The sequence below is a fragment of the Helianthus annuus genome, chromosome 17, assembly GCF_002127325.2.
Source record: "Helianthus annuus cultivar XRQ/B chromosome 17, HanXRQr2.0-SUNRISE, whole genome shotgun sequence".
Classification (NCBI taxonomy): Eukaryota; Viridiplantae; Streptophyta; class Magnoliopsida; order Asterales; family Asteraceae; genus Helianthus; species Helianthus annuus.
This window is the reverse complement of record NC_035449.2, coordinates 140,056,484-140,065,621: the sequence shown is the minus strand read 5'-3', so window position 1 is coordinate 140,065,621 and position 9,138 is coordinate 140,056,484.

Here is a 9,138-nt window from a genome sequence, read left to right as displayed (position 1 = left end):
TCCTAAGAAGAACAGCCCCTTAAAGGGTCAAGGGATCATCAAAGATTCCCCCTCCGAGAGGTGTTGCTTCACCGACCCTCAAATCGATAAAATCCGTCGTTGTTTCCCGGCGGAAACCCTTTTCAAGTCTTTTAGTCCTACCACTTTGAGTGATTTCATCTCTGAGACTTGGGTAGCTTTCCCGGTCACCCCTTTCTTGATAGGATATTCGTATCCTTTTCCTCAATTCACCCAATCTTTTTTCTCCCTTACCGGCATCTGCTATATCCAGGCTATGCCGATGATCTGGAGGGTGTTATACACCCTTGAAAGGATCATTGAGCAAGAGGGTATTGACCTCGGTATGGCGGAGTTGGGTGAGATGTATGATCTCACAACTTTTGGATCCCACCGATATTTGTTCAAGCGAAAAGCTGGAGAGGATCACCCTGTTTTCAAAGTGACCAAAAATGACACGAACTGGAAGCGACGATTCTTTTTTGTTAGGAGAGATTCCATCCCTAATGGGAAGGATTTGCCCATGGAGTGGGCTACCCATGGTAGGATAGAGGATCCTGGAAGGATCATCATAGAACTTGTTCCTTAGGATAAGGATCACTAACATTTTCTTGTTTATTGTGCAGCTATATCCGTTGCTCATCTTAGGTTGACTCCTGCTGCAAAGGAGAGACTCTTGGCCTTTAAGAAGCTTGATCCGGAGACAAGAACTTTCCAGGTTGCCACCCAGGATTCTCAAGAAGTATCCTCTGCCTCTGTCACAATGTCAAGTAAGTATCCTAATTTAAAAAGTAATTCTGTGTAGGATTTTCAAGTTTAATTAGAATACTTATCTTATTTTGGTTGTGTAGGTGCTGGAAAATCCTCTAAGTCTGCTTCAAAGTTCGGCATCGATGATCTTACCAATGTCAAATCCGCAAAGAAGAAGACTCCTGCTGCTAGCCCAACTGCTTCAGCCCCTAAAGCACCTATTAGGGGTAAAGGAAAGAAGAGAAAGGCCTCTGAGGATTTACAAGGTCTGCCCCTGCTCCGCCAACAGTTTCTGGACTACTTCAACGAGGTAAGGATCACTGCCCCTGTTTGTTATCCTGACAGTTTTGAGGATCACTTGTTTCTGACGTTATGCCTTGTTTTCCTTGCAGAAATTTGCTGAGATAGAGACTTATGTTGGCCACGTCGAGGATCAAGACCGACAAATTGCTGACCTCCAACAGATGGGTGTGCTGAAGGATCTTAAGATAGCTGATCTTGAGAAGGAGCTCCGGGCCACCAAGGATAAAGCTGCCAGGATGCTGATCAATTTTGATTATGAGAAGCATGAGATCACCCAGGATGCCAAGGTCTCTGCTGCAATAACCATGTATAAGATCCAGCTGCAGATGGCTATGGAGGCTCAGGATCCTGCCTTCGACAAAAGCACATGGGATGTAGAGGGTTGGAAGGCGAGGCTAGCAGAGCTTGAGGATGATGAAGAGGCTGAGGAGATCCCGATGCTTGAGGGTGGAGAGGCTGGCAAGGATCCTGCTGGTGAGGCAAGTGGAGCTGGTGGTGATGGTGCAGCGAAGGATTGAGCTGCAGGATTGGGCGATGAAGGAAACTTCTAGACATAGCCGGAGCCCAATTTTTTTTGTTTGGTGGTTGTGATGTTTTAAAACAATTATGGTCTGTATTTGAACAATAGTTTAGGGTTGAGGATCCAGGATCCTGTGAACAATAGGTAGGATTATAAATGGTGGAGGGATCCTCTGTTTGGGGGATGAAGCCATTGTGATCATGCCGCCTTTTAATTTCCTGCATGCTATGACCGCACAAACAATGGACACCCTTTGCCAACCCATGTGGACGGGCCACGTTTTGCTGGTAGAAACGCGGGTTGGCAATTTTGACAACTTTGAAGGGTTTTAAACCTTTGTTAATAAAATAACTCTAATCTTTTTGGCTTATCTCGTATTGTTATCCTTTTAATTTTCAATTGTTTTGATACATGTTTGTTTGAGTAAGAAAAGTTAAGCAAATTATGTTTAAGAAATTTAGGATATGATCTTGGATCAAATATCCTATAATCGAAAATTTTCAAAGTAGTTTATTTTGAGGACCATAGGTTCAGTTGTCAAAGTCTAAGGGTTATTCAAATAAATAATGAATGAAATTGAAAATAATTAAGGATCATACCTGAGGATCCAAGTTAGGATCCTAACCTTTAATCAGGATAACCATAAATTACACTTTAATGGATAATAAGGATTAAGGATCCTTAATTGTTTAACTTCGAAAACCTGAAAAATAGAACATAACTTGGGACTAAGCCAATATAAAAGATAAGTTAGTAACTGGGGACATGCCCAAAGGATCACTGGGGACAAGCCCGAAGGATAACTGGGGACAAGCCCAAGGATAACTGGGGACAAGCCCAAGGATAACTGGGGACAAGCCCAAGGATCGTATGTAAACTAGAGTATGGCCCTCACTGGCGACTATCCAAACTTAGTGACATGAAAATGCCAAAACCTTAGCTAACGTGAAAACGTTAGAAACCTTAGGAACGGATGTATGGTACGTCTACCATTATACGTAGGATCCTAGGTATAGCCAGTGCGATGAGGTTATCAGCCCCTAAAGCGAGTACTTGTCCCAAAGACGTGAACTATACCAGGATCATCGTGCGCTACAGGCGAAAACTGGGGACAAGCCCAAGAATAACTGGGGACAAGCCCAAGGATCTGAGTTGCTTCTGAAGATTGTCAACATTATGCTAAGGATACCTGAACTTATCAGAACTCAAAATCTCGTGAGAGAAGGATGAAGGATACATGATCCTTATCCTTAAATAAGAAGATATGTAAATAAGAGTTCAAGCTTAGGACATTACCATAGTAAGGATCATTGATGCTTCAGGGATCCTTGAAGGATACTTCCAATGTAAGGATCACTCATGCCAGAAGGATCCTGCTTACATGAAATATTTTTTCAAGTGGACAGCATTCCAGGCTCTTGGTAACGGATTACCTTCCATGGTAAGCAATCTATATGCCCCCTTTCCAGCTTCGGCTTCGATCAAATAAGGCCCTTCCCACTTTGGTGCCAACTTCCCATCAGCAGGATTGGTGGTATTTTGGAATGCTTTTCTCAATACCATGTCCCCAACTTGGAATTTCCTTATCCTGACATTTTTGTTGTAAGCACCAGCCATTCTTTGTTGGTAGCTAGCCATCCTTATCCTAGCCAGATCCCTGATTTCTTCAATAGTATCCAAGTCTTGAGCCAGGTTTGCATCATTCTCCTCAGGATCACGGGTACTTGTTCTAGCAGTTGGAACCACCATTTCTGTTGGGATCACTGATTCTGCCCCAAATACCAAAGAGAAGGGTGTTTGACCAGTAGCATTCTTGGGAGTTGTCCTATCAGCCCAAAGCACATAAGGCAATTCCTCTGCCCATTTCCCCTTCTTGGATCCAAGTTTCTTCTTCAGATTGTTGATGATGATCTTGTTGGATGATTCTGCTTGACCATTAGCTTGTGGGTGGACTGGTGTTGATGTTATCATCTTAATCCCCCAACTGTCATAAAAGTTAGTAGTCCTGCTCCCAATAAATTGGGAACCATTATCACATACAATTTCAGAAGGAATGCCAAATCTAGTTATAATGTTTCTCTTAATAAAGGATATAACTTCCTTCTCTCTGACTTGGGCAAAAGCTTCAGCCTCTATCCACTTGGAGAAGTAGTCAGTCATAGCAAGCATGAATACTTTTCCACCAGGTGCCTTAGGGAGCTTGCCAACTATATCCATCCCCCATCTCATGAATGGCCAAGAGGATGGTATAGGATGTAGAAATTCAGCCGGCTGATGAAGGATATTGCTGTGTCTTTGACAAGGATCACACTTCTTAGCATACTCCACAGCATCCCTTTTCATAGTTGGCCAGTAGTATCCTGTCCTTAAGATCCTTGAGAACAATGCCCTGCCCCCAGTGTGGTTTCCACAATCTCCTTCATGGAAGTCTTTTAACACTTCTTGAACTTCAGGATCCCCGATACATCTTAAATATGGTCCTGCAAGAGATCGCTTATATAGCACATTATTTAAGATTGTGAATTGAGATACCTTAATCCTGAAAGCCCTAGGATTTTCTCCCATAGGAATTTCCCCGTGTTGTAAGTATCTCATGATTGGTGAGATCCATGATCCTGAATAAGATTGAGTATCCTCACTAGGGATCATTGCAGTATCCTCTTCTATTTCCATGGCCACCTAATTTTCAATAGCAGGAGCCAGGATATGGATGATGGGGATACTTATATCCTCTGGGATCTTCAAAGATGATCCTAGGTTGGCCAATGCATCAGCTTCTGTATTTTCCTCCCTTGGTACCTGTGTTAAACTGAAAGAAACAAAGGAGAGTGCCAATTCTTTGACTATCTCTAAATATTTGGTTAGTTTTTCACCTTTAACAGCATAGGATATATTAAAGTGATTAGTGATTAACAATGAGTCCACGTATACCTCAAGATACCTGATCCCCATATGTTTAGCAATTTGCAAACCAGCGATTAAGGCTTCATATTCAGCCTCATTATTAGTGGCTTGGAATTCACAAGCTATGGAATGGGGTATTATGTCCCCCTGTGGCGATTTTAGTAGTATACCAAGCCCCGTGCCTTTAACATTTGAGGATCCGTCAGTATGTAGTATCCAAGGATCCTTAGTTTCATCCAGCTGCTGGACTTCCAATTCGGCTTCCTTTTGTAAATCACTACTGAAATCAGCCACAAAGTCTGCTAATGCTTGGGATTTGATGGCTGTTCTGGGCTCATATCTTATATCATGGGCACTAAGCTTTACTGCCCACTTAGCCATTCTTCCGGACATCTCTGGTTTCCTGAGGACATTCTTAATTGGGAAATTAGTTCTAACAACAATAACATGGGTTTCAAAATAATGTCTTAGTTTAGTAGATGCCATAATCAGTGCAAGAATAAGTTTTTCAAGGTATGAATACCTGGATTCAGCATCAAGTAAACTCTTACTTACATAATAGACAGGATATTGTGTACCTTCATGATCCTTAACAAGGACTGCACTTACTGCTTTTGAGGATACCGCAAGGTATAAGGATAACACATCTCCTTTTTCTAGTTTCATCAATGCTGGGGCTGAGGACATGTATTCTTTTAGGGCTTGTAAAGCATTCTCATGCTTTTCAGTCCATTCGAATTTCTTGTTCTTTCTTAGGATATCATAGAATTCTTTACACTTTTCTGAGGATTTGGATATGAATCTGTTTAGAGCTGCTATCCTGCCTGTTAGCCTTTGCACATCCTTAGCGTTGGCAGGGGATTTGATATTCACCAATGCTTTGATTTGTTCTGGGCTTGCTTCAATGCCCCTCCGGGTTACAATATATCCTAAGAATTTACCTGCTTTAACACCAAAGTGACATTTTGAAGGATTAAGCTTCATGTTATAATTATCAAGGATTTCAAATGCTTCCTCCAAGTCCCTTAGGTGATCCTCAGCTTTTTTGGATTTCACCACCATATCGTCTATGTACACTTCCATGGTTTGTCCAATTTGATCTTTGAACATCATATTCACCAGCCTTTGATATGTTGCACCTGCATTTCTTAATCCAAAAGGCATAGCAATATAACAATATAAACCGGTTGGGGTCATAAAAGCCGTATCCTCTTGATCAGATGGTTCCATCTGAATTTGTTGGAATCCAGATGATGCATCCATAAAGGTTAACAGTTCATGACCCGCCGTTGCATCCACCATGGAGTCAATGTGGGGTAATGGGAAAGGATCCTTGGGACATCTCTTATTCAAATCAGTGAAACCGACACATACCCTCCACTTTCCATTTTTCTTTTGAACAACAACCACATTGGCCAGCCATTTTGGATACTTCACTTCTCTAATCATACCTGCTCGTAGTAATCTTTCTACCTCTTCCTGGATAATGGCATTTCTTTCTGGTGCAAACTTCCTCCTTTTATGATGTATTGGTTTAACTGACCTGTCAATGCCAAGTTTATGAGTGATAATATCCTTAGATATACCTGTCATATCCTCATGTTTCCATGCAAAGGTAGACTTTCTTCTTTTGAGGAAGGATACTATGTCTTCTTTCATTTCTCCAAGGATCCCTGATCCGATATAGATTTTGGATTCAGGATCATCAGGATTCAGGAGGATTTCGTCCACATCCTGCTCTCTTGCCTCCAAGACACCCCTTGGAGGATACTTTAATTGCTATTGCTCCCTTGATTTCGAGGCTGGTTTCATTGATGAGGTGTAACAATCCTTAGCCTCCTGCTGATCACTATCGATCTTGATTATTCCCCATGGGCTAGGGAGCTTCACACACTGATGGTAGGTGGATGGGACTGCCTTCATATCGTGTATCCAGGGCCTGCCAAGGATAACATTACAACAAGACAAACAGTCAATAACACAAAATTTTTGATAATTATGTAATCCTTCCACATAAATTGGGAGTTTGATGTCCCCCAGGGTTTTCTTAATTTCGCCACTAAATCCCACAAGCACGGAGGATCTTGGTGTGATATCTGATTCAGGGATACCCATTTTCTTCAGAACATCAAGCTGGATAATGTTTACTGAGCTTCCTCCGTCAATAAGGATCCTGCGGACAAAGTGGTTAGAAATAAAGAGAGTAATAACTAAACTATCATGATGAGGATCCTGGATGTCAACTCGATCATCCTCATCAAAGGTTATCGCTTTTTCCTTCTGAGACACTTTGATGTTCGTATAGGTCTTTCTCCGTTATCCATTTTAGCTTCCTTTGCATGCCTTTTAGCTGCTAAGAAGGATGTACCACAGATGTCTGATCCTCCAGAAATAAAGTTGATCACTTGTGCATCTGCCGGAGGAGCTGGAGCTTTTTCAGGGATCCTTTCAGGATCCTGAGTCCTTTGCTTTTTTCTTCCCAACAATTCTTTCAAATGCCCCTTGCTCAGCAGATATCCAATTTCCTTTCGTAATGCGATGCATTCCTCTGTCAAATGCCCAAAATCTTCATGGTATGCACACCACTTTGATTTATCTTTAGTTGCGGCAGTTTTGTCATTTTTTCTGGGCCATCTGGCCTTTTCTCCTAGATTCTGCATTGCAAGGATTAGTTCATGATTATCAACGGAAAAACAGTATTCAGAAATTGGAGGATAATCTTCATCATCCTCTTCTTGGTCTACAGCATGCACATTCTGATTGTCAGTTCTGTTATAGGATTTGAATTTGTTGCTTTTGAAAGAGGATCCTTGCTTTTCTTGTTTTGAGGATCCTACTTGTCTCTCCTGGATCCTCTTGTCATCCTCTAGCCGGATGAACCTGAGTGCCCGAGTTCTTACTTCGTCTAGGTTCCTGCACGGTGTCATAACAAGATCATCATAGAACAATGAATCCTTAAGCAATCCCATCTTGAAGGCCTCAACAGCTGTGGCCACATCCAAGTTAGGAATGTCCAAGGATTCTTTACTAAACTTGGTTATATAATCCCTTAATGATTCATTATGACCCTGTGTTATCCTATATAAATCACTAGTCAATCGTTCAAATTTTCTGCTACAAGAAAATTGATTATTGAATAAGTTAACTAAATTAGCAAACGAAGTAATAGAGTAAGGGGGAAGACTTAGCAGCCATTTAAGAGCTGATCCAGTAAGAGTGGATCCAAATCCCTTGCACAGGCATGCTTCCTTTAACCTTTCTGGAATAGGATTGATCTCCATCCTCTCCCTGTATTGTGCTATGTGTTCCTCAGGATCCGTCGTACCATCATACAGCTTCATAGTAGGGATATGGAATCTTTTGGGTATCTCAGCATCACAAATTGGTGGTGCAAAACGAGATACCTTATGGCTTCCATCTGCAATCTCCGGGATAGGTTTGACTACCCCTGGAACACTTGATATCATATCCTTCAGTTTTTGTAGTTCTCTGGCCATAGCATGATTGATACCTGTATCCAGCATGAATCCATGGTTAGTGGTAAGAGAATTATTGAAAGTGTTACCTCCCATCGGGTTCAAGTTAGGAACATTGGATGTGAATCCATATTGCAGGGATTCTGGGATGATGGATGGACCAGTGGAAGCAATGGTCTGCATCGGAATAAAATCTCCTTGATGGACATCTGGACTTCCTGTTTGCAAATTCTTTAAGGATCCTGGTATCTGAAGGGATCCCTGAATATGGGATGATCCTGGAACTAAGGAGGATCCTTGAACCTGGGATGATCCTGGAACGAAGGAGGATCCTGAGTTCATGAAGGATCCCATATGCTGAGTATAGGATCCTGCCGGTTGGAAATATGATCCTGATGCCTGAGTCACTACTGCTGGGCTGAAATGCACTCCTCTTGATCCACACATGTGTTGCACGTCTGGGACCTCTGATGGCTGAGAAGTAATCATCGGAGTATCAAAATTCAAAGATTTGGGCATTAGTGGGGAATGATCCTCTGCCGTTTTCTTTTGCCTTTTGAGATCTCCGATTTCCTTGAGGATCCTGTCATTAGTTTCATCCTGCTGCTGCATACGATCCCTCATCTGCAAAATCAAAGTAAATATATCACTAGTACTGGGAGCAGAAGAAGTTAGAGCAGAAGATGAAGGTTTAGAGAAGATAGGAGTTGGTCTCTTCTCAACATTTTTCTGAGATCCAGCCGGTGGTGGAGGCAAAGGGGGAATGCCATTAGATGAATTGACTGCAGACATCGCTGTGGAAGTATTCTTCAATGATGAAGCCATGCAACACTTTCGGAATGATCACCAACAGAAAAACTTTCCTATGAATGAAGCACCAATTGCCCCACGGTGGGCGCCAAACTGTTGTGGTCAAAAATCACTTAAAGATAATGCAACCAAACTTTATGTAAACGGGGAATGATGCTTGGTATGATGAACAAAGTGAAGGATCACTCAAATGTAAAATGCACAAGTGACACAAGGATTTATACGAGGAAAAAGCCCTTGATCAATGAATGATCTCCGGCATAAAAAACCTCGGGTGATGGAAACTACCGATCACCAAACTTTAATATAACAAATAGTGGTTACAACTTCGGATGGTAACGAGCTAGGTACAAGGATCACTATAGTATCGTATGCTAA